The sequence below is a fragment of the Salvelinus alpinus genome, chromosome 31 (genome assembly GCF_045679555.1).
Source record: "Salvelinus alpinus chromosome 31, SLU_Salpinus.1, whole genome shotgun sequence".
NCBI classification, from domain to species: Eukaryota; Metazoa; Chordata; class Actinopteri; order Salmoniformes; family Salmonidae; genus Salvelinus; species Salvelinus alpinus.
In genome coordinates, this window is record NC_092116.1 from 1,645,860 (window position 1) to 1,666,901 (window position 21,042).

Sequence of the window (21,042 nt, forward strand, 5' to 3'; positions counted from 1 at the left end):
TCCAACCTAAGTGTATGTAAACTTACGACTTCAACTGTAGCTATCATTGATTCCAATATTGGTCATTATTCTTCGGCGGTAATAGCATTTTATCTGAATTTTATGATTGTGTTGCCTAGTACTGTTTCTTAGGATCTGAGATGATAGGAAGAAGATTATCACTTTGGCAGAGCCCATGCTCCGAGTCATTTTCCTTGGGAGGAAATTTAAATGTTCCATCTTGGAAAAGAAGGCAATAAAAGTTGGATTGCTGCAGATTGTTCCCTAAATGTGAATCCGATTAGAATCGGGGGCAAGCCATCGCATTGCCAGTCAGATCCATTTGAGAAAAGCCATGGGGAAGATTTTTTATTATGGCCTGAAGCTAGGTTTTAGCCCAAAGTATTAGGCTGAAAAGGCACTAGCCGGTTTAATCTTTAGATGAAAAATGAGTATTCCATCTCTCATATCTAGAGATGCCAACCTGCCCTGATGGTCTCTTTTGTTACAAAAATACTGCAGGCAAAGTGACGTACGACATATACACTGTAGTTATGTCCTTTGTTGGATAGTTTGATTACCTTTGATTGCATGTGTAGTTTAATAAACACCATGATAGTTTTTGACTTCAAGTTGATGTCGAGTTGTTGATTTAACTTTTCCATAAGTGTGCCTCGCACAACCAAACCCATCACAGTCCTCAGTCCCTTGGAGATAATTAAATGCTTTCCGTTTTGCGAGTTCAAATCAAAGCTTATTTGTCACGTGCGCTGAATACAACAGGTGTAGACCTTACAGTGAAATGCTTACTAACAGGCTCTAACCAATAGTGCAAAAAAGGTATTAGGTGAACAATAGGTAGGTAAAGAAATAAAACAACAGTAAAAAGACAGGCTATATACAGTAGCGAGGCAATAGAAGTAGCGAGGCTACATTCAGACAACGGTTAGTCAGGCTGATTGAGGTAGTATGTACATGTAGATATGGTTAAAGTGACTATACATATATGATGAACAGAGAGTAGCAGTAGCGTAAAAGAGGGGTTGGCGGGTAGTGGGTGGGACACAATGCAGATAGCCCGGTTAGCCAATGTGCAGGAGCACTGGTTGGTCGGCCCAAATGAGGTAGTATGAACATGAATGCATAGCTAAAGTGACTATGCATATATGATAAACAGAGAGTAGCAGCAGCGTAAAAAGAGGGGTTGGGGGGGGCACACAATGCAATAGTCCGGGTAGCCATTTGATTACCTGTTCAGGAGTCTTATGGCTTGGGGGTAAACTGTCCAGAAGCCTTTTTGTCCTAGACTTGGCACTCCGGTACCACTTGCCATGCGGTAGTAGAGAGAACAGTCTATGACTGGGGTGGCTGGGGTCTTTGACCATTTTTAGGGTGTAGAGGTCCTGGATGGCAGGCAGCTTAGCCCCAGTGATGTACTGGGCCGTACGCACTGCCCTCTGTAGTGCCTTGCGGTCAGAGGCCGAGCAATTGCCGTACCAGGCAGTGATGCAACCATTCAGGATGCTCTCGATGTTGCAGCTGTAGAACCTTTTGAGGATCTCAGGACCCATGCCAAATCTTTTTAGTTTCCTGAGGGGGAATAGGCTTTTTCGTGCCCTTTTCACGACTGTCTTGGTGTGTTTAGACCATTCTAGTTTGTTGTTGATGTGGACACCAAGGAACTTGTAGTTCTCAACCTGCTCCACTACACCCCCGTCGATGAGAATGGGGGCGTGCTCGGTCCTCCTTTTCCTGTAGTCCACAATAATCTCCTTAGTCTTGGTTACGCTTGAGAGAGAGGTTGTTATTCTGGCACCACCCGGACGGGTCTCTGACCTCCTCCCTATAGGCTGTCTCGTTGTTGTCGGTGATCAGGCCTACCACTGTTGTGTCGTCTGCAAACTTAATGATGGTGTTGGAGTCATGCCTGGCCATGCAGTCGTGGGTGAACAGGGAGTACAGGAGGGGACTGAGCACGCACCCCTGGGGAGCTCCAGTGTTGAGTTTAAACTGGCGAGTGTAGAGAGTATAGGGATATTGTTATCCACGTCGGCACCAACGATGTTAGGATGAAACAGTCAGAGGTCACCAAGCGCAACATAGCTTCAGCGTGTAAATCAGCTTGAAAGATGTGTCGGCATCGAGTAATTGTCTCTGGCCCCCTCCCAGTTAGGGGGAGTGATGAGCTCTACAGCAGAGTCTCACAACTCAAATGCTGGTTGAAAACTGTTTTCTGCCACTCTCAAAAGGTAGAATTTGTAGATAATTGAGACTGGTCTGTTGAGGAGTGACGGACTCCATCCTAGCTGGAGGGGTGCTCTCATCTTATCTACGATCATAGCTCCACAATGAAATAGGATGCAGGCCAGGTAGCATTAGCCAGCCTACCAGCTTAGTGGAGTCTGCCTCTAGCACAGTCAGTGTAGTCAGCTCAGCTATCCCCATTGAGACCGTGTCTGTGCCTCGACCTAGGTTGGGCAAAACTAAACATGGCGGTGTTCACCTTAGCAATCTCACTAGAATAAAGACCTCCTCCATTCCTGCCATTATTTTATTTTACCTTTATTTAACCAGGTAGGCTAGATGAGAACAAGTTCTCATTTGCAACTGTGACCTGGCCAAGATAAAGCAAAGCAGTGTGACACAGGCAACAACACAGTGTTACACATGGAGTAAACAATAAAAAAGCCAATAACACAATACACAAGTCAATGACACAGTAGGAAAAATAAATTCTATATACAATGTGTGTGCAAAAGGCATGAGGAGGTAGGCAATAAATAGGCCATAGGAGCGAATAATTACAATTTAGCAGATTAACACTGGAGTGATAAATGAGCAGATGATGATGTGCAAGTAGAGATACTGGTGTGCAAAAGAGCAGAAAAGTAAATAAAAACAGTATGGGGTGAGGTAGGTAGCTATTTACAGATGGACTATGTACAGCTGCAGCGATCGGTTAGCTGCTCAGATAGTTGATGTTTAAAGTTGGTGAGGGAAATAAGTCTCCAACTTCAGCGATTTTTGCAATTCGTTCCAGTCACTGGCAGCAGAGAACTGGAAGGAAAGGCGGCCAAAATGATTGAAAGAGATCGTGATACCTCACATCTCAAAATAGGGCTACTTAATGTTAGATCCCTCACTTTCAAGGCAGTTATAGTCAATGAACGAATCACTGATCATAATATTGATGTGATTAGCCTGACTGAAACATGGCTTAAGCCTGATGAATTTGCTCTGTTAAATGAGGCCTCACCTCCTGGTTACACTAGTGACCATATCCCCCGCGCATCCCGCAAAGGCGGAGGTGTTGCTAACATATACGATAACAAATTTCAATTTACAAAACCCCCCCTGACGTTTTTGTCTTTTGAGCTTCTAGTCATGCAATCTATGCAGCCTACTCAATCACTTTTTATAGCTACTGTTTACAGGTCTCCTGGGCCAAAAACAGCGTTCCTCACTGAGTTCCCTGAATTCCTATCGGACCTTGTAGTCATAGTGTAACGGATGTGAAATGGCTAGCTAGTTAGCGGGTACGCGCTAATAGCATTTCAATCGGTTACGTCACTTGTCTGAGACCTGTAGTTGGGTTTCCCCTTGCTCTGCAAGGGCCGCGGCTTTTGTGGAGCGATGGGTAACGACGCTTCGTGGGCAACTGTTGTTGACGTGTGCAGAGGGTCCCTGGTTCGCGCCCGTGTCGGGGCGAGGGGACGGTTTAAAGTTATACTGTTACAATAGCAGATAATATTCAAATTTTTGGTGACTTTAATATTCACATGGAAAAGTCCACAGACCCACTCCAGAAGGCTTTCGGAGCCATCATCGACTCAGTGGGTTTGTCCAACATGTCCCCGGACCTACTCACTGCCACAGTCATACTCTGGACCTAGTTTTTGTCCCATGGAATAAATGTTGTGGATCTTAATGTTTCTCCTCAAAATCCTGGACTATCGGACCACCATTTTATTACGTTTGCAGTCGCAACAAATAATCTGCTCAGACCCCAACCAAGGAGCATCAAAAGCCGTGCTATAAATTCTCAGACAACCCAAAGATTCCTTGATGCCCTTCCAGACTCCCTCTGCCTACCCAAGGATGTCAGAGGCCAAAAATCAGTTAACCACCTAACTGAGGAACTCAATTTAACCTTGCGCAATACCCTAGATGCAGTCGCACCCCTAAAAACTAAAAACATTTGTCATAAGAAACTAGCCCCCTCGTATACAGTAAATACCCGAGCTCTGAAGCAAGCTTCCAGAAAATTGGAATGGAAATGGCGCCACACCAAACGGAAGTCTTCCGACTAGCTTGGAAAGACAGTACCGTGCAGTATCGAAGAGCCCTCACTGCTGTGGTCCCGTGTGGCTCAGTTGGTAGAGCATGGCGCTTGCAACGCCAGGGTTGTGGGTTCATTCCCCACGGGGGGACCAGGATGAATATGTATGAACTTTCCAATTTGTAAGTCGCTCTGGATAAGAGCGTCTGCTAAATGACTTAAATGTAAATGTAAATGTGCTGCTCGATCATCCTATTTTTCCAACTTAATTGAGGAAAATAAGAACAATCCGAAATGTATTTTTGATACTGTCGCAAAGCTAACTAAAAAGCAGCATTCACTTCAGCAGTAATAAATTCACAAACTTGATCATTATCATGATCATTAGAAAGCAAATTACGGACTCCTCTTTAAATCTGCGTATTCCTCCAAAGCTCAGTTGTCCTGAGTCCGCACAACTCTGCCAGGACCTAGGATCACTCAAATATTTTAGTACTATTTTAGTACAATGATGAACATAATCATGGCCTCTAAACCTTCAAGCTGCATACTGGACCCTATTCCAACTAAAAAACTGAAAGAGCTGCTTCCTGTGCTTGGCCCTCCTATGTTGAACATAATAAACGGCTCTCTATCCACCGGCTGTGTACCAAACTCACGAAAAGTGGCAGCAATAAAGCCTCTCTTCAAAAAGCCAAACCTTGACCCAGAAAATATAAAAAACTATCGGACTATATCGAATCTCCCATTCCTCTCAAACATTTTAGAAAAAGCTGTTGCGCAGCAACTCACTACCTTCCTGAAGACAAACAATGTATACGAAATGCTTCATTCTGGTTTTAGAACCCATCATAGCACTGAGATTGCACTTGCGAAGGTGGTAAATTACCTTTTAATGGCGTCAGACCGAGGCTCTGCATCTGTCCTCGTGCTCCTAGACCTTAGTGCTGCCTTTGATACCGTCGATCACCACATTCTTTTGGAGAGATTGGAAACCCAAATTGGTCTACACGGACAAGTTCTGGCCTAGTTTAGATCTTATCTGTCGGAAAAATATCCGTTTGTCTCTGGGAATGGTTTGTCCTCTGACAAATCAACTGTACATTTCGGTGTTCCTCAAGGTTCCGTTTTAGGACCACTATTGTTTTCACTATATATTTTACCTCTTGGGAATGTAATTCGAAAACATAATGTTAACTTTCACTGCTATGCGGATAACACACAGCTGTACATTTCAATGAAACATGGTGAAGCCCCAAAATTGCCCTTGCTGGAAGCCTGTGTTTCAGACATAAGGAAGTGGATGGATGCAAACGTTCTACTTTTAAACTCGGACAAAACAGAGATGCTTGTTCTAGGTCCCACGAAACAAAGAGATCTTCTGTTGAATCTGACAATTAATCTTGATGATTGTACAGTCGTCTCAAATAAAACTGTGAATGAACTCGGCGTTACTCTGGACCCTGATCTCTCTTTTGACGATCATATCAAGACTGTTTCAAGGACAGCTTTTTACCATTTACATAACATTGCAAAAATCTGACATTTTCTGTCCAGAAATGATGCAGAAAAATTAATCCATGATTTTGTTACTTCTAGGTTAGACTACTGCAATGCCCTACTTTCCGGCTACCCGGATAAAGCACTAAATAAACTTCAGTTAGTGCTAAATACGGTTGCTAGAATCCTGACTAGAACCAAAACATTTGATCATATTACTCCAGTGCTAGCCTCCCTACACTGGCTTCCTGTTAAGGCAAGGGCTGATTTCAAGGTTTTACTGCTAACCTACAAAGCATTACATGGGCTTGCTCCTACCTATCTTTCCGATTTGGTACTGCCGTACATACCTACACGTACGCTACGGTCACAAGACGCAGGCCTCCTAATTGTCCCTAGAATTTCTAAGCAAACAGCTGGAGGCAGGGCTTTCTCCTATAGAGCTCCATTTTTATGGAATGGTCTGCCTACCCATGTGAGAGACGCAGACTCGGTCTCAACCTTTAAGTCTTTATTGAAGACTCATCTCTTCAGTAGGTCCTATGATTGAGTATAGTCTGGCCCAGGAGTGTGAAGGTGAACGGAAAGGCACTGGAGAAACGAACCACCCTTGCTGTCTCTGCCTGGCCGGTTCCCCTCTCTCCACTGGGATTCTCTGCCTCTAACCCTATTACAAAGGCTGAGTCACTGGCTTACTGGTGCTCTTCCATGCCGTCCCTAGGATGGGTGCGTGACTTGAGTGGGTTGAGTCACTGACGTGGTATTCCTGTCTGGGTTGGCGCCCCCCCTTGGGTTGTGCCGTGGTGGAGATCTTTGTGGGCTATACTCGGCCTTGTCTCAGGATAGTAAGTTGGTGGTTGAAGCTATCCCTCTAGTGGTGTGGGGGCTGTGCTTTGGCAAAGTGGGTGGGGTTATATCCTGCCTGTTTGGCCCTGTCCGGGGGTATCATCGGATGGGGCCACAGTGTCTCCGGACCCCTCCTGTCTCAGCCTCCAGTATTTACGCTGCAGTAGTTTATGTGTCGGGGCGGCTAGGGTCAGTCTGTTATATCTGGAGTATTTCTCCTGTCTTATCCGGTGTCCTGTGTGAATTTAAGTATGCTCTCTCTAATTATCTCTTTCTTTCTCTCTCTCGGAGGACCTGAGCCCTAGGACCATGCCTCAGGACTACCTGCCATGATGACTCCTTGTTGTCCCCAGTCCACCTGGCCGTGCTGCTGCTCCAGTTTCAATTGTTCTGCCTGAGGCTATGGAACCCTGACCTGTTCACTTTGATTACTATTATTTGACCATGCTGGTCATTTATGAACATCTTGGCCATGTTCTGTTATAATCTCCACCTGGCACAGCCAGAAGAGGACTGGCCCACCCCTCATAGCTTGGTTCCTCTCTAGGTTTCTTCCTAGGTTTTGGCCTTTCTAGGGAGTTTTTCCTAGCCACCGTGCTTCTACACCTGCATTGCTTGCCGTTTGGGGTTTTAGGCTGGGTTTCTGTACAGCACTTTGATATATCAGCTGATGTAAGAAGGGCTTATTAAATACATTTGACTTGATTTTGAAGATCAGCGTGGCAGATGTGTTGCTACCTACCCTCACCACCTGGGGGCGGCCCGTCAGGAATTCCAGGATCCAGTTGCAGAGGGAGGTGTTTAGTCCCAGGATCCTTAGCTTAGTGATGAGCTTTGAGGGTTGCTGAGCTGAAGCTATAGTCAATGAATAGCATTCTCACGTAAGTGTTCCTTTTGTCAAGGTGGGAAAGGGCAGTGTGGAGTGCAATAGAGATTGCATCATCTGTGGATCTGTTTGGGTGGTATGCAAATTGGAGTGGGTCCAGGGTTTCTGGGATAATGGTGTTGATGTGAGCCATTACCAACCTTTCAAAGCACTTCATGGCTACGGACATGAGTGCTACGGGTCTGTAGTCATTTAGGCAGGTTGCCTTTGTGTTCTAAGGCACAGGGACTATGGTAGTCTGCTTGAAACATGTTGGTATTACAGACTCAATCAAGGACATGTTGAAAATGTCAGTGAAGACACCTGCCAGCTGGTCAGCACATGCCCGAAGCACACGTCCTGGTAATCCATCTGGCCCCGTAGCCTTTTGTACGTTGACCTGTTTAACCTCTCTTGGGTACGTGAGAAGTTAGCGTCCTACCTCTTCAACAGCCAGTGAAACTGCTGGGCGCCAAATTCAAATACAGAAATACTCATTATAAAAATTCAGAAAACAAAACATATTTTACATAGCTTTAAAGATTAACTTCTTGTGAATCCAACCACGGTGTCAGATTTAAAAAATGCTTTAACCTCTAACGAGCCTCTACCCCGGGTCCGGGATCACCCCCCACCCCCCCCACACACTGATTAGCATAGCTAGCATAGCTTCACAAGTAGATAGTAGCATCTAAATATCATTAAATCACAAGTCCAAGACACCAGATGAAAGATACAGATCTTGTGAATAAAGCCACCATTTCAGATTTTTAAAATGTTTTACAGGGAAGACAAAATATGTAAATCTATTAGCTAAACACGTTAGCAAAATACACAATTTCTTTGTCCACCATTTTTTCTCTCCACCAGTAGCTATCACCAATTCGGCTAAACTAAGATATTGATAGCCAATAACCTATAAAAAACCTAATCAGATGACAGTCTGATAACATATTTATGGTATAGGATAGGTTTTGTTAGAAAAAAGTGCATATTTCAGGTAGAAATCACAGTTTACAATTGCACCGACCATCACAAGACGACTAGAATTACTATAGAGAGCAACGTGTATGACCAATTTACTCATCATAAAACATTTCATAAGAATAGACAAAGCATAGCAATGGAAAGACCCAGATCTTGTGATTCCAGACAATATTTCAGATTTTCTAAGCGTTTTACAGCGAAAACACAATAAATCGATAAGTTAGCATACCACATCTGAAAACGTTACCAGAGCATCGATTCAAGCCAAAGAGAGCTATAACGTAATAATCGCCAAAATATATTAATTTTTTCACTAACCTTCTCAGAATTCTTCCGATGACACTCCTGTAACATCATTTTACAACATACATATACAGTTTGTTCGGAAATGTGCATATTTAGCCATACAAAACCGTGGTTACACAATGAAAATACTAGGAAATCAAGCCTCAAAATGTTTGACTTCATCTTTCAGAGTGATCTAGTTTATTCGAAAGCTAATCATATACTTGACTAAAAAATACAGGGTTGACAGGAATCGAAAGACAAATTAGTTCTTAATGCAATCGCTGATTTACATTTTTTAAATTATCCTTACTTTTCAATACAGGTTGCGCCAAGCGAAGCTATAGCAAACAAGATGGCGACATAAACGTTTAACATTTATCGACAGAAACACGATTTATCATATTAAATATTCCTTACTATGAGGTGATTTTCCATCAGATTCTTGGGCAATGTATCCTTTCTTGGGTCCAAGCTTCTTTTGGTCGATAGATGTCCTCTGTCCTTCGAAATATCCACTAACGATCGAACGGGACCCCGAAAGTTCCCAAACTTTCAGAGTGCACGACAAAGAAATTCCTCAAAATCTCACTAAACGGATATAAATTGCTATAAAACGGTTCAAATTAACTACATTATGATGTTTTTAACAACTATAACGACTGAAAACATGACCGGAGAAATATCACTCTCTAAACAACGATTTGGAAGGAGGCAGGTCTGATGTCCATTTTGCGCATGACGCATGCAGGCAGAGAGCGGTACTTCTACGTTTTCGTGTTTTATAGTGGCTCTGATTGCGCAATCGAATCCATTCAAAACGTGATGACGTACTGACACCCAGAGGAAGACGTAGGCAGTGTCGGTTTCTCTATAGCATCTACTGGCACCTTAAAACCGATCCCAGATCAGGGGTAAAAATTTCTGAAATCTGACTCCCTGTCAGGAAAAGTGATGTAGAAGTAGTTCTGTACCACTCAGACAAAATTCCAACGGCTATAGAAACTAGAAAGTGTTTTCTATCCAATAATAACAATAATATGCATATTGTACGATCAAGAATTGAGCACGAGACAGTTTAATTTGGAGACCAAAAAATGCTAATGCGGAACAGCACCCCCTATAGTTGCAAGAAGTTAAGGCGAAAGCATACCGTACGATTATTTGAGAACATAGCCCAGCAGACAAATCATTACAAACAGTAACCAGCCAAGTAGAACAGTTACACAAGTCAGAAATAGAGATAAAATTAATCCCTTACCTTTGATGATCTTCATATCGTTGCACTCAGCAGACATTCATTTACTCAATAAATGTTCCTTTTGTTCGATAAAGTCTCTTTATATCCAAAAACCTCAGTTTTCTTTGCGCGTTTTCTTCAGTAATCCACAGGCTCAAACGTACTCAAAACAGGAAGTCAAAAAAATCCAAATTGTATCTGTAAGGTTCATAGAAACATGTCAAACGATGTTTATATTCAATCCTCATGTTGTTTTTAGCCTAAATAATCGATAATATTTCAACCGGACAATAACGTCGTCAATTTAAAAGGTAAACAAGAAAGGCACTCTCCCGGTCGTGCGCATGAAAAAGCTCTGTGACACTTTAGGGTCCACTCATTCAGACTGCTCTTCCTCATTTTTCAGGATACAAGCCTGAAACAATTTCTAAAGACTGTTAACATCTATTGGAAAGCATAGAAACTGCAATTTGAGTCCTAAGTCAATGGATACTGTAATGGCATTGAATAGAAAACTACAAAACCCCCCAAAAACTACTTCCTGAATGAATTTCTCAGGTTTTTGCCTGCCAAATCAGTTCTGTTATACTCACAGACACTATTTTAACAGTTTTGGAAACTTTAGAGTGTTTTCTATCCACATCTACCAGTTATATGCATATCATATATTCTGGGCCCGAGAAGCAGGCAGTTTAATTTGGGCATGCATTTCATCCAAAATTCCGAATGCTGCCCCCTACCCTAGAGAAGTTAAAGGTCTTACTCACGTCGGCTACGGAGAGCGTGATCACACAGTCGTCCGGAACAGCTGATGCTCTCATGCATGCCTCAGTGTTACTTGCCTCGAAGCGAGCATAGAAGTGATTTAGGCTCGTAGGCTCGTGTCACTGGGCAGCTCGCGGCTGTGCTTCCCTTTGTAATCTGGTAGTCGGAGCCGGTGTAGTATGATTCAATCTTAGCCCTGTATTGACGCTTTGCCTGTTTGATGGTTCGTCGCAGGGCATAGCTGCGTTGATTGTTGTTTTTTATCTTAAATAGCTGAACGCCATCCACCAAATCTGTTACACTGCAGGTTTGTGTTTCACCATACCAAATAAGACAAAATACAGGTAGCATAATCTACAAAACACAGGGCTATAACATTTATTTTTCATGTTATAATCATTCATCAGAATATTTTCCCTGAGAGATAGACGTTGAAAATCAGTCTCTGAAACTCTCCTCTGAGAGCTTGTTTAATTAGACGCTGGGGATCTGCTAGCATTTGGCCAATAATGGGAAATAATATAAGCTGTAAAAAGTTGTGAAATATCTCAATCTCTTCACTTTAAAAGGCCCCCAGCAAGCTACAGTACCAAACAAAAAAATAAGGGCCCTTTGACTATTCACACAAAGAGATGGAAGACAAGAACAGAATGTCACCACCTGGTGACTCCTGTAGACCTTTAGAAAGGTCCGCTTGTGGTAATACATTGAAAATATATACTGTAACTTCAACTTCGTTTTTTAAACACAATGTACAGTGTGTGTGTGTGCAAGCATGAGTGCGTGTGTGGATAGTGTGTTTTTATAGAACAGCCCATCTTTTCGTCATAGGAGGGCCATTTTGGACCCCTCTTATCAACTTTGTGGCATTTAAGACGCTACGAAATGATTCAAAATCCATGCCTCTCTCACCCATTCATTCACTCTTATTCTTCTGTATATGGCATTTGGCAGTTAGACGTGTGTGAGAGCTTATCAAGCCTACACTTTCTTGCCACATCTACTTTGGGTAGATTTATCTCGCTCTTGATAACCAAAGCACTTTCACAGAAAAGCTGATACTGTGACTGAATTAAATAAACACTATATAGTAGTTTGTGATGCCATCATAATACGTTTCACAGATATAACGCTTCAGTCTAAAAGTCATCAGCCTACAGATTTTTTGCGAAGCGAAATGCGAGCCATGAACACACAATGACGCAGCATTAAAAGTGGGTTCATTTGAATAAGGCCAGGTAAGGCCAGATGGGTTACCCTGGTGCCCGTAGCCATGGTGATATGTCATAACGACTAAAGTACACAAAATGTGGTCTCATGAGATTGCAATAGGACCTCATTAGATTATCAAATACACACAACGAACACACACATCAGTATTGACTTCCAGGATACTAGAATTGGTCTATAAAATAATTTTTTCTCCTGTAAAAAGCTGTGTCAAGTAAAATTGGTGACTTTTAACATGATGTAAGCTATTTGACACTGACACAACCCATGTAAAACTCACTGTCACTGAAATATTACCAATGGCCATAATCATACAAAACACACTGGGTGATACCCATATGAAAAAAAAGTATACTATGCTATGCTCTAAATACTGTAGTATTACCATATTTATATACTATAGTATTCACTGTAGTGTTTTTGCAGACATTACTGTAGTATACTGTAGTAAAGCGTATTATAGTATAAATACTGTAGTATTACTATAGTATATAATATAATAATTACTGTTGTGTTTTTGCAGGTATTACTGTAGTATTTACAACAGTGTTTTTCTTTTACTATCTTTGACATAGAAATGGGGGGTTTCTCCTTGAGGAAACCTACTAGGCACATACTAAGAGGAAATGATCCATAACCTGTAGGAATGTATGACTGGAGTCTGAACAGATAGTTCAGCACTTCTGCTTTCTTCTATAACCTGTAGGGAACACAATATGTGATCTATACTATACATGTAGGTTTTTCACTCATGGCTGCACATGGGGGATGGGAATAGGTGCAGCATATGCAAATTAGATAATGTAGTATTACTATAGTTTAAAAAACGGTGTGTTTGGGGACATTACTGTAGTATTTACTACAGTGTTTTTTTTGCGGATAATACTCTAGTATTTAATATAGTATTCTACAGCATACTAGAACATTCTACAGTAAGCTCTACATGGTAAAGGGATACTACAGTGTTTTAGTGTTGTCACGTTACCAATATCGCAATACTAGGAAGTAAAGCATGAAAGGAAACAAAACATGAAGCAGACTACATTTCTTGAGGAAAACAGTCCTAATGTTAGAAAAACAGCCTTATGTCGTCACCCAGAGTCACATTTGTTTATTTTGCAAGCTATAGCACACAATATTTCACAAAAGTAGGTTCTAAAGGACCATAGAGTTTAGTATGCTTCATGTATTTATTTATTTTTGCCAAGGAAAATCTGGTATCGTAGTATCGCAATATTGTTATCATGACAACACTACAGTGTGGAGTATAGTATTCCGCAGTATACTACAAAATGATATAGTAAGCACTACACAATCAAGGGGTACTACAGAGTGTAGTATAGTATTCTACAGTATACTACAGAATACTATAGAATTCTATAGTACGTACTATAGTATTAAATAGTAAACTGTTGTATTTTTTTTGTGTGGGTAGGGGTAGTGAGGTCATATAGACACAATGTTTGTGTGAGTGTGTTTGTGTGTATTCCCCAAACACCCCTTTTAAATGGCCTTGGGCATTAGCTAAAAACAAACCTCTCTTTCCTCTCTCTCGCTCTCTCTCTCAAACTCTTATCAGCATTTCTTATCACCCAACCCCACTACCCCCATAGTGCCAACAAACCGGCTGTTGGTCTCAGTACTGAGCCACTTAATAGGAAGTTACTGATCTAAGGTCACTTCCTGGTGGTCACTAGGTTACAAGAGGGGTAGGATGGGCACTAGGACACTTCTTCTTCTTATTCAATGTAAGGTGTTCTTAGGCAGGAGAGAGCCACACTGATCAACATTGCACTGATGCGTAGCCTTTACCAATGGCATTATGTCGCAGAGTATTTTCAACAACACCCACACCTATGAGGTCAGTTCTATGTGTGTACAGCAGCCTCACTACCTGTGAAACACACACTAGTGGTGTACTGAGTGATCCACATATAGGAATAGCTAGGCCTACATTTGGCAAATTGATGAGATTTGTAACAGCTGATAGATATGAAGTTCACATGGCATTAGGCACACATCAGAAAGTGCAAACAGTGCCCAAGGCCAAGCAAACAGCTTATAGCTGATTTCAATGGACCATTACTGTTAAATCATTAACTTAATTAACTGCTATTCTTTTAACTGCTATTGCCAACATTAAAAAAGACCTGCCCATTCATCACTGTTATGGGGGGTGAGCTCTGCATATTTTAATATCATATAGGCCTACCATATGTCACACAACCATCTATCCCTGTCTCTTTTCAGTCTCCAACTGAATGGCATTCAACAGGTCAATACACATTTTTGGCATATAGTTAAATGCAAATCCATTTTAGACTCACACAGCACACCCACCCACACAGTTTAAACCAATAGCCTTAATTACATTCTTAATTCTTTGACATCCCTCATTCTCTTGTGTTAGCGCAGTACTTACTAAAACAAAACGCATTTTATTTTCAATAACTGCATTTCCAAAGTTGATCTTATAAATTGTATACATACAAATATTGTTCAATGATTTACATTTAACCATGGAAATGCGATGGGAAGCCTTTGAAACTCGCGCAACATGTGTGCAAACCTGATTTGTGCGTCTTTGTAAATAGCCATATGCCTGTCATAACAACAACTACTGAACTCCTACAACTTTCCACTGTTGTTGTTGTCAATACGTGACTTATAAACGTGTAAAAACATTTTTCTAGTCTTCTACTACTTGGCAGAGGAGATGGAGAGAGACTTTACCTGTCGCGCTAACTGAAGGTGCGGACGGACACCCTTTCGCTGTAGTATCAACAATTCACGGATAAAAGTTCAAACCATCCGAAAAGTGAAGGTAGCATATTCTGTTCATATTTGACTATAATATTTCCTTTCCTTGTAGTGTTTGTTGCCGTCTGTCGCTGCGAAGGAAAAGTCCACCGTGACTGCTATGTCCCATGTCTCTGGCAAAGCACGGATATTTGAATGTTTGATGTTAGTCTAAGCAAGGCCTGGACATGGGCTGCCTAGAGTTTGCATGGCGTTAATGAGCGATCATGTGACTTCGAAATCCCTAGTGCACATAAAACGTGAGCTACTGCACATAAACATTTACATAAGGTCCTATTAGGTGCTAAAAGAGTGTGCATTTTTTTTGTTCAATGTCATTTATGCACAGATAGACAATTGACTTCCTTTTATTCTCTCAATGCATAATCATTCTTCACCTGCGGGGGTCACGTTTGAAATCTTTTAGGCATAGCCTACCTATGGACAGTAAAACATTTTCGTGTCGTGGTTGGCAATAATTTATCAGAAAATATGTATAAAACCTATGATGATTAAATAATGAATAGAAGTGCAGGTGTCAATTATAAACCAATTGGCCGCTCTACTGCGACGTGTAGAAGATGGGAAACCGGAAGAGATGAGTTTGCAATGTGAAATTAAATCACTGAATCATTCATCCACATTGCGTCTCATAACAATGCTTTAACACTTTGGAGAAGTGAACATTTTACTCATAATTTTTTTTTTTTAATTATCATGCAAATCTTAAAGTTACTCAAATATGCTGTGATGCCAAATTGCTTAAAATGAATCAAACTAATCAATAAACAGTTGGCTACATTCATACATCAAAGATGATGTTCTCTATAATACATAAGGGGGTTAGGGTATATGCCTACATTTGATGGAGGAAGAAATGTAATCAATAAATGGGGATATCTGGATTAGGAATAATAAAGCAATTTTACAAAATAGGCTTGAATTACAAACTGACCCAGTATAGCATGCATGCAGCCACCACTTCAAATTATCCATAAAATACATTAATGAAATGTTAATAACAATTGAGGGTTGTTATCTACAGGTAATTAGAAGAAAAATATTAGTACAGCCATGATCAAAGCTAGTGCGCGAAACTAAGGTCACGTGGACACCTAGCGCGCTCACACTGGCAAGGCTCACACTTATTTGACCGTTGGGTTGCCTGTGTTGCCAGTAACGTTAGGTACTCGTTGATGCTGAAGAAGCTAATATTGACAATCAAATGGGGTAACTATCTATTATTATTACATCTAATTGTCACTGAATTTAACTATATATAGCTTTGTAAATGCTGACTAACATTAACATTAAAATATAGCTAACGTTATATCATCTAGTGTAGTTAGCTAGCTAACGTTACTGTGCCGTTGGTCGCCTATAGCTAACGGTAATGCGTTAGCTTAGCTATAGCTGCAAATTCATGTAACGCGGTAGCTAGCTAACAAACTATCGCACAGGTTAGATTTAAATGTTATTACGTTAAATCAATTTGATGGAGTTGTAATGGTAACGTTAACGTTAATTTAAGGACAGTTGCTAGCTACAGTAGCTAACATTAGCTATCTAGCCAAAGCCAGTAACGTTAGCTATCTAACATTTTGGACTGGAGAACAGTTATTGTTGCTAGTTATTGAATTTACTCACTATGCAGGGCCGCATGACAAGCTCATATTGTTGTCGTTCATTCCATCAAATAGCTACAGGAGCTAACCGTAGCTACATTAGGTTCCGGCGAGATCGATCGAAATGTCTTAGTTTGGGGGGAAACCGCAAGCAGATGAGACGACGAGTCTCCTGCTCACACAACGTTATCCATCAATGCAACAAGGGAAACATTACAGATGAGCTTTATGATGTTTCTACCCTATTCTCCGTATAGTACACGATTTTTGACCAGGGTCTATAGGTAGCTGGTCTAAAGTAGACTACTATGTAGGGAATATGGTACCATTTGGGATGAAACCTCTGTATTCATGTAGTCTTCTAATGTAAGTGGGAGTAATGCACACGTAGAAGGGATATTCAAAACTAGCCCTGCCTGCCGCTCCATAGACTTTCACTGTGTCCTCTATTTCATATCATATAACGCTTTGCATTAAACTAAAATCATTCAATCACTGGCAGGATATAGGTATTTTTTTCTATATGTATTCATGTGTTTTTTTCCCGCTCTTCTCTCCATTCCTTCAAGAAGCGACCATCATCCCTTGGTCATCCAAACCTGTTCCTGAAGATATGCGGTATTGCGTTCGCACACCTCGCTTGGCCGTCCATAGATCTGGAAACCATTTAATCTAAACTTTTCCGATTTTTTTGGTCCCATACCTACCATGTTGTAACAGCGTGAACATCCACAAATACTTTTGATTTTCATAATGGTTGTCAATTTCATCTTCAGGCTGAGAGACAATAGATGGGCAAGAGACAATGGATGTGTCATGTCCAAGAGGCTTTTAGGTGTATGCCAAATGCAAGGCATGGGATAGTCAAAGAAATACCCTTGATGGGCGGATTTTGATTAGACCAGATGTGCGTAGAGAGTTTAATTCAATGGTATTAGTACCATACTGAACGACCACAGGGCGATTGTGTATGGTGTGCTGAACACGTTTTGCGATTTCTAATGACCACAACCATATTAATCAGGCCACACATCACCACACCCATCAAACGGGAACAAGCGTACCTCAAAAGCCTTTTTTTGTAAATGTGTCTCTGTTACCGCATGGCAAGTCTGTTTCACAAATTTAGACAGCACAGAAGTACAACAAAGTAAAGTATAAGTCAGTACAATACAGTTCTGTACAGTAGAGATTAGTATAGTAGCAGACACTTAAGTAGAACACAGTATAATTTATTGTATTCTACTGTACTGCCTACTGTACTGAACTCTACTGTACTATTCTGTACTGTACCAAATTATACTGTACTGCACTGTACTGTGCCAAACTATACTGTACTGTGCTCTACTGTACTGTACTGTGTGCCAACCTTGTGATTGTGACTTGTGATTATTAAGCTGGTGGTTTGGAATTCCCATTGTTAGAGCCTCTCCTGCCCATGATATATGAGACAACGTACACATGGCCACGTTCATATAAAGTGGAATTGTTTACATCATTACCTACAGTAGCAAGACACTACCACTACTACTTTTACAACTACTAGTCTTAGCGCCTGTAACTCGTCATGGATGATTTTAAAGTTTGGGTAGTTTTGCTTTACATGGCAGTCAATACGAATAGAACTAACGCCTAAAATGTCAGTTGACAACCAGTGTTAGTGAATGTAGCATCACGTTTTGTTGAAAAATGGATGGTTTGGGGAATAATATTTTTGTATAAAAGCAATAATACACTCGAGGCCATGTGTTATGACATTTTTATCATGGCTGTGGTGGTCTATGCCACTCTGCTTCGCCTCGTAGTTATGACCACATCACAGCCATGATAAAAATGTCATAACACTTGGCCTCAAGTGTATTATTGCTTAATTGTCTGTGATTGGTCCGGTCCGGACCAACCAAGATATGGTCCTGTTTGGGGACAGGGCTCAATAGAATAATAACCAGTGTGTAGAATAATACCCAACCATGCAAAGGAGAATATTACATTTTTCTACCTTTGTGAACCTATACAGGACACATCACCATAAAGAGAATGTCATGCATAATTATGTATTTATGTGTAGTACAGCTCAGGAACTCGTGATGTCATTCTGTTACAGTTATTCTGTTAATGTTTCAGTGATTGTTCCATAATCTACTGTGTTTGTAAAATTAAACTACCTACAGTGCCTTGCGAAAGTATTCACCCCCCTTGGCATTTTTCCTATTTTGTTTTCTTACAACCTGGAATTAAAATTGATTTTTGGGGGGTTTGTATCATTTGATTTACACAACATGCCTACCACTTTGAAGATGCACAATACCACTTTATTGTGAAACAAACAAGAAAAAAATACAAAAAAACTGAAACTTGAGTGTGCATAAATATTAACCCTCCCAAAGTCAATACTTTGTAGAGCCACATTTTGCAACAATTACAGCTGCAAGTTTCTTGGGGTATGTCTCTATAAGCTTTGCACATCTAGCCACTGGGATTTTTTCCCATTCTTCAAGGCAAAACTGCTCCAGTTCCTTCAAGTAGGATGGGTTCTGCTGGTGTACAGTAATCTTTAAGTCATACCACAGATTCTCAATTGGATTGAGGTCTGGGCTTTGACAAGGCCATTCCAAGACATTTAAATGTTTTCCCTTAATCCACTTGAGTGTTACTTTAGCAGTATGCTTAGGGTCATTGTTCTGCTGGAAGGTGAACCTTTGTCCCAGTCTCAAATCTCTGGAAGACTGAAATAGGTTTCCCTCAAGAATTTCCCTGTATTTAGTGCCATCCATCATTCCTTATATTCTGACCAGTACCCCAGTCCCTGCCAATGAAAAACATCCCCACAGCATGATGCTCCCACCACCATGCTTCACTCGGGATAGGGCTCTCGGGGTGATGAGAGGTGTTGGGTTTGCGCCAAATATAGCATTTTCCTTGATGGGCAAAAGCTCAATTTTAGTCTCATCTGACCAGAGTACCTTCTTCCATATGTTTGGGGAATCTCCCACATGCCTTTTGGCGAACACCAAACGTGTTTGCCTATTTTGTTCTTTAAGCAATGGCTTTTTTCTGGCACTCTTCCGTAAAGCCCAGCTCGGTGGAGTGTACAGCTTAAAGTGGTCCTATGGACAGATACTTCAATCTCCACTGTGGAGCTTTGCAGCTCCTTCAGGGTTATCTTTGGTCTCTTTGTTGCCTCTCTGATTAATGCCCTACTTGCCTGGTCTGTGAGTTTTGGTGGGCGGCCCTCCCTTGGCAGGTTTGTTGGTACCATATTCTTTCCATTTTTTAATAATGGATTTAATTGTGTTCTGTGGGATGTTAAAACGTTCATTTTTTTTTAATAACCCAACTCTGATGTGTACTTCTCCACAACTTTGTCCCTGATCTGTTTGGAGAGCTACATGGTGCAGCTTGCTTGGTGGTGTTGCAGACTCTGGGGCCTTTCAGAACAGGTGTATATATACTGAGATCATGTGACATATCATGTGACACTTAGATTGCACACAGGTGGACTTTATTTAACTAATTATGTGACTTCTGAAGGTAATTGGTTGCATCAGATCTTATTTAGGGGCTTCATAGCCAAGGGGTGAATACATATGCACCACTTTTCCGTTTGTATTATTATATTTTTGTTGAAAAAGTTATTTCTTTCATTTAACTTCACCAATTTGGACTATTTTATGTATGTCCATTACATGAAATCAAAATAATAATCCATTTAAATTACACTTTGTAATGCAACAAAATAGGAAAAATGCCAAGGGGGATGAATACTTTGGCAAGGCACTGTAGCACTACCAAAATTGTTTAATTCAAGACAATGTAAAAATGTCAATATTGATTATTTCATTGATGACTTGATATCTATAAACTGGCAAAGATTCCAAATAATCCCAACAGTCCAAAATACATGGGATTACTTTCTTCCTGAATTCACAAAGGTACAGTGCATTCGGAAAGTATTCAGACACCTTGACTGTTTCCAAATTTTGTTATGTTACAGCCTTATTCTAAAATATATTAAATCAATTGTTTTCATCAATCTACATAGAATACCCCATAATGACAAAGCGCTAACAGGTTTTTAGAATAAAAAAAATTCTAAAAAGATACCTTATTTACATAAGTATTCAGACCCTTTGCTATGAGACTCAAAATTGAGCTCGGGTGCATGTCATAATGTATCCTCCAGCACAGTGGTTCCCAAACTTTTTATAGTCCCGTACCCAGGATCTGAAATTAACACCCACCAAGCGCCAAATGCGGGTAGATTTTCCGTTTGGCGAGTAAATCTCAGAAGGCTATCCGCCACACTGGCGGGTAAATGTTTGTGCCAAAGTAATAATGTAATAAAATTTGGCATGTTGGCTCGAGGAAATTACTCATGTTTGCCAACCTACCACAGACCATCTCTAGTGCTCCTAGTTTCACTGCACGGGACATCAGCTACTCGTCTTCGCTCACTTGCCACGGGTATGCTGCTAGCTACCGTTCATTAGAAAGCTGTTATGTGGCGACATTTACCTGGAGTAAGCCAACCTTTGAAACGAAAACCCACCGACGAAAAGGAGAACGAATCACATAAAAAAAGAACGTTTTGTGAGAAATGGAGGTTTGAAGATAAAGGAGTTTCAAGAGGCTGGCTACAGTA

At 41.0% G+C, this 21,042-nt stretch overlaps 1 protein-coding gene across 1 annotated transcript in view; it reads right to left on the bottom strand.

Annotated features, from left to right (window-relative positions):
- LOC139561294 (uncharacterized) overlaps nucleotides 1-14,998 on the bottom strand; it is a 34,455-nt gene extending 19,457 nt beyond the window's left edge. The window contains exon 1 of the mRNA XM_071378283.1: nucleotides 14,710-14,998. The gene's annotated coding sequence lies outside the window, so the exon portion shown is untranslated. The remainder of the gene's footprint in view (nucleotides 1-14,709) is intronic.
- Between the last annotated feature and the right edge of the window lie 6,044 nt (nucleotides 14,999-21,042).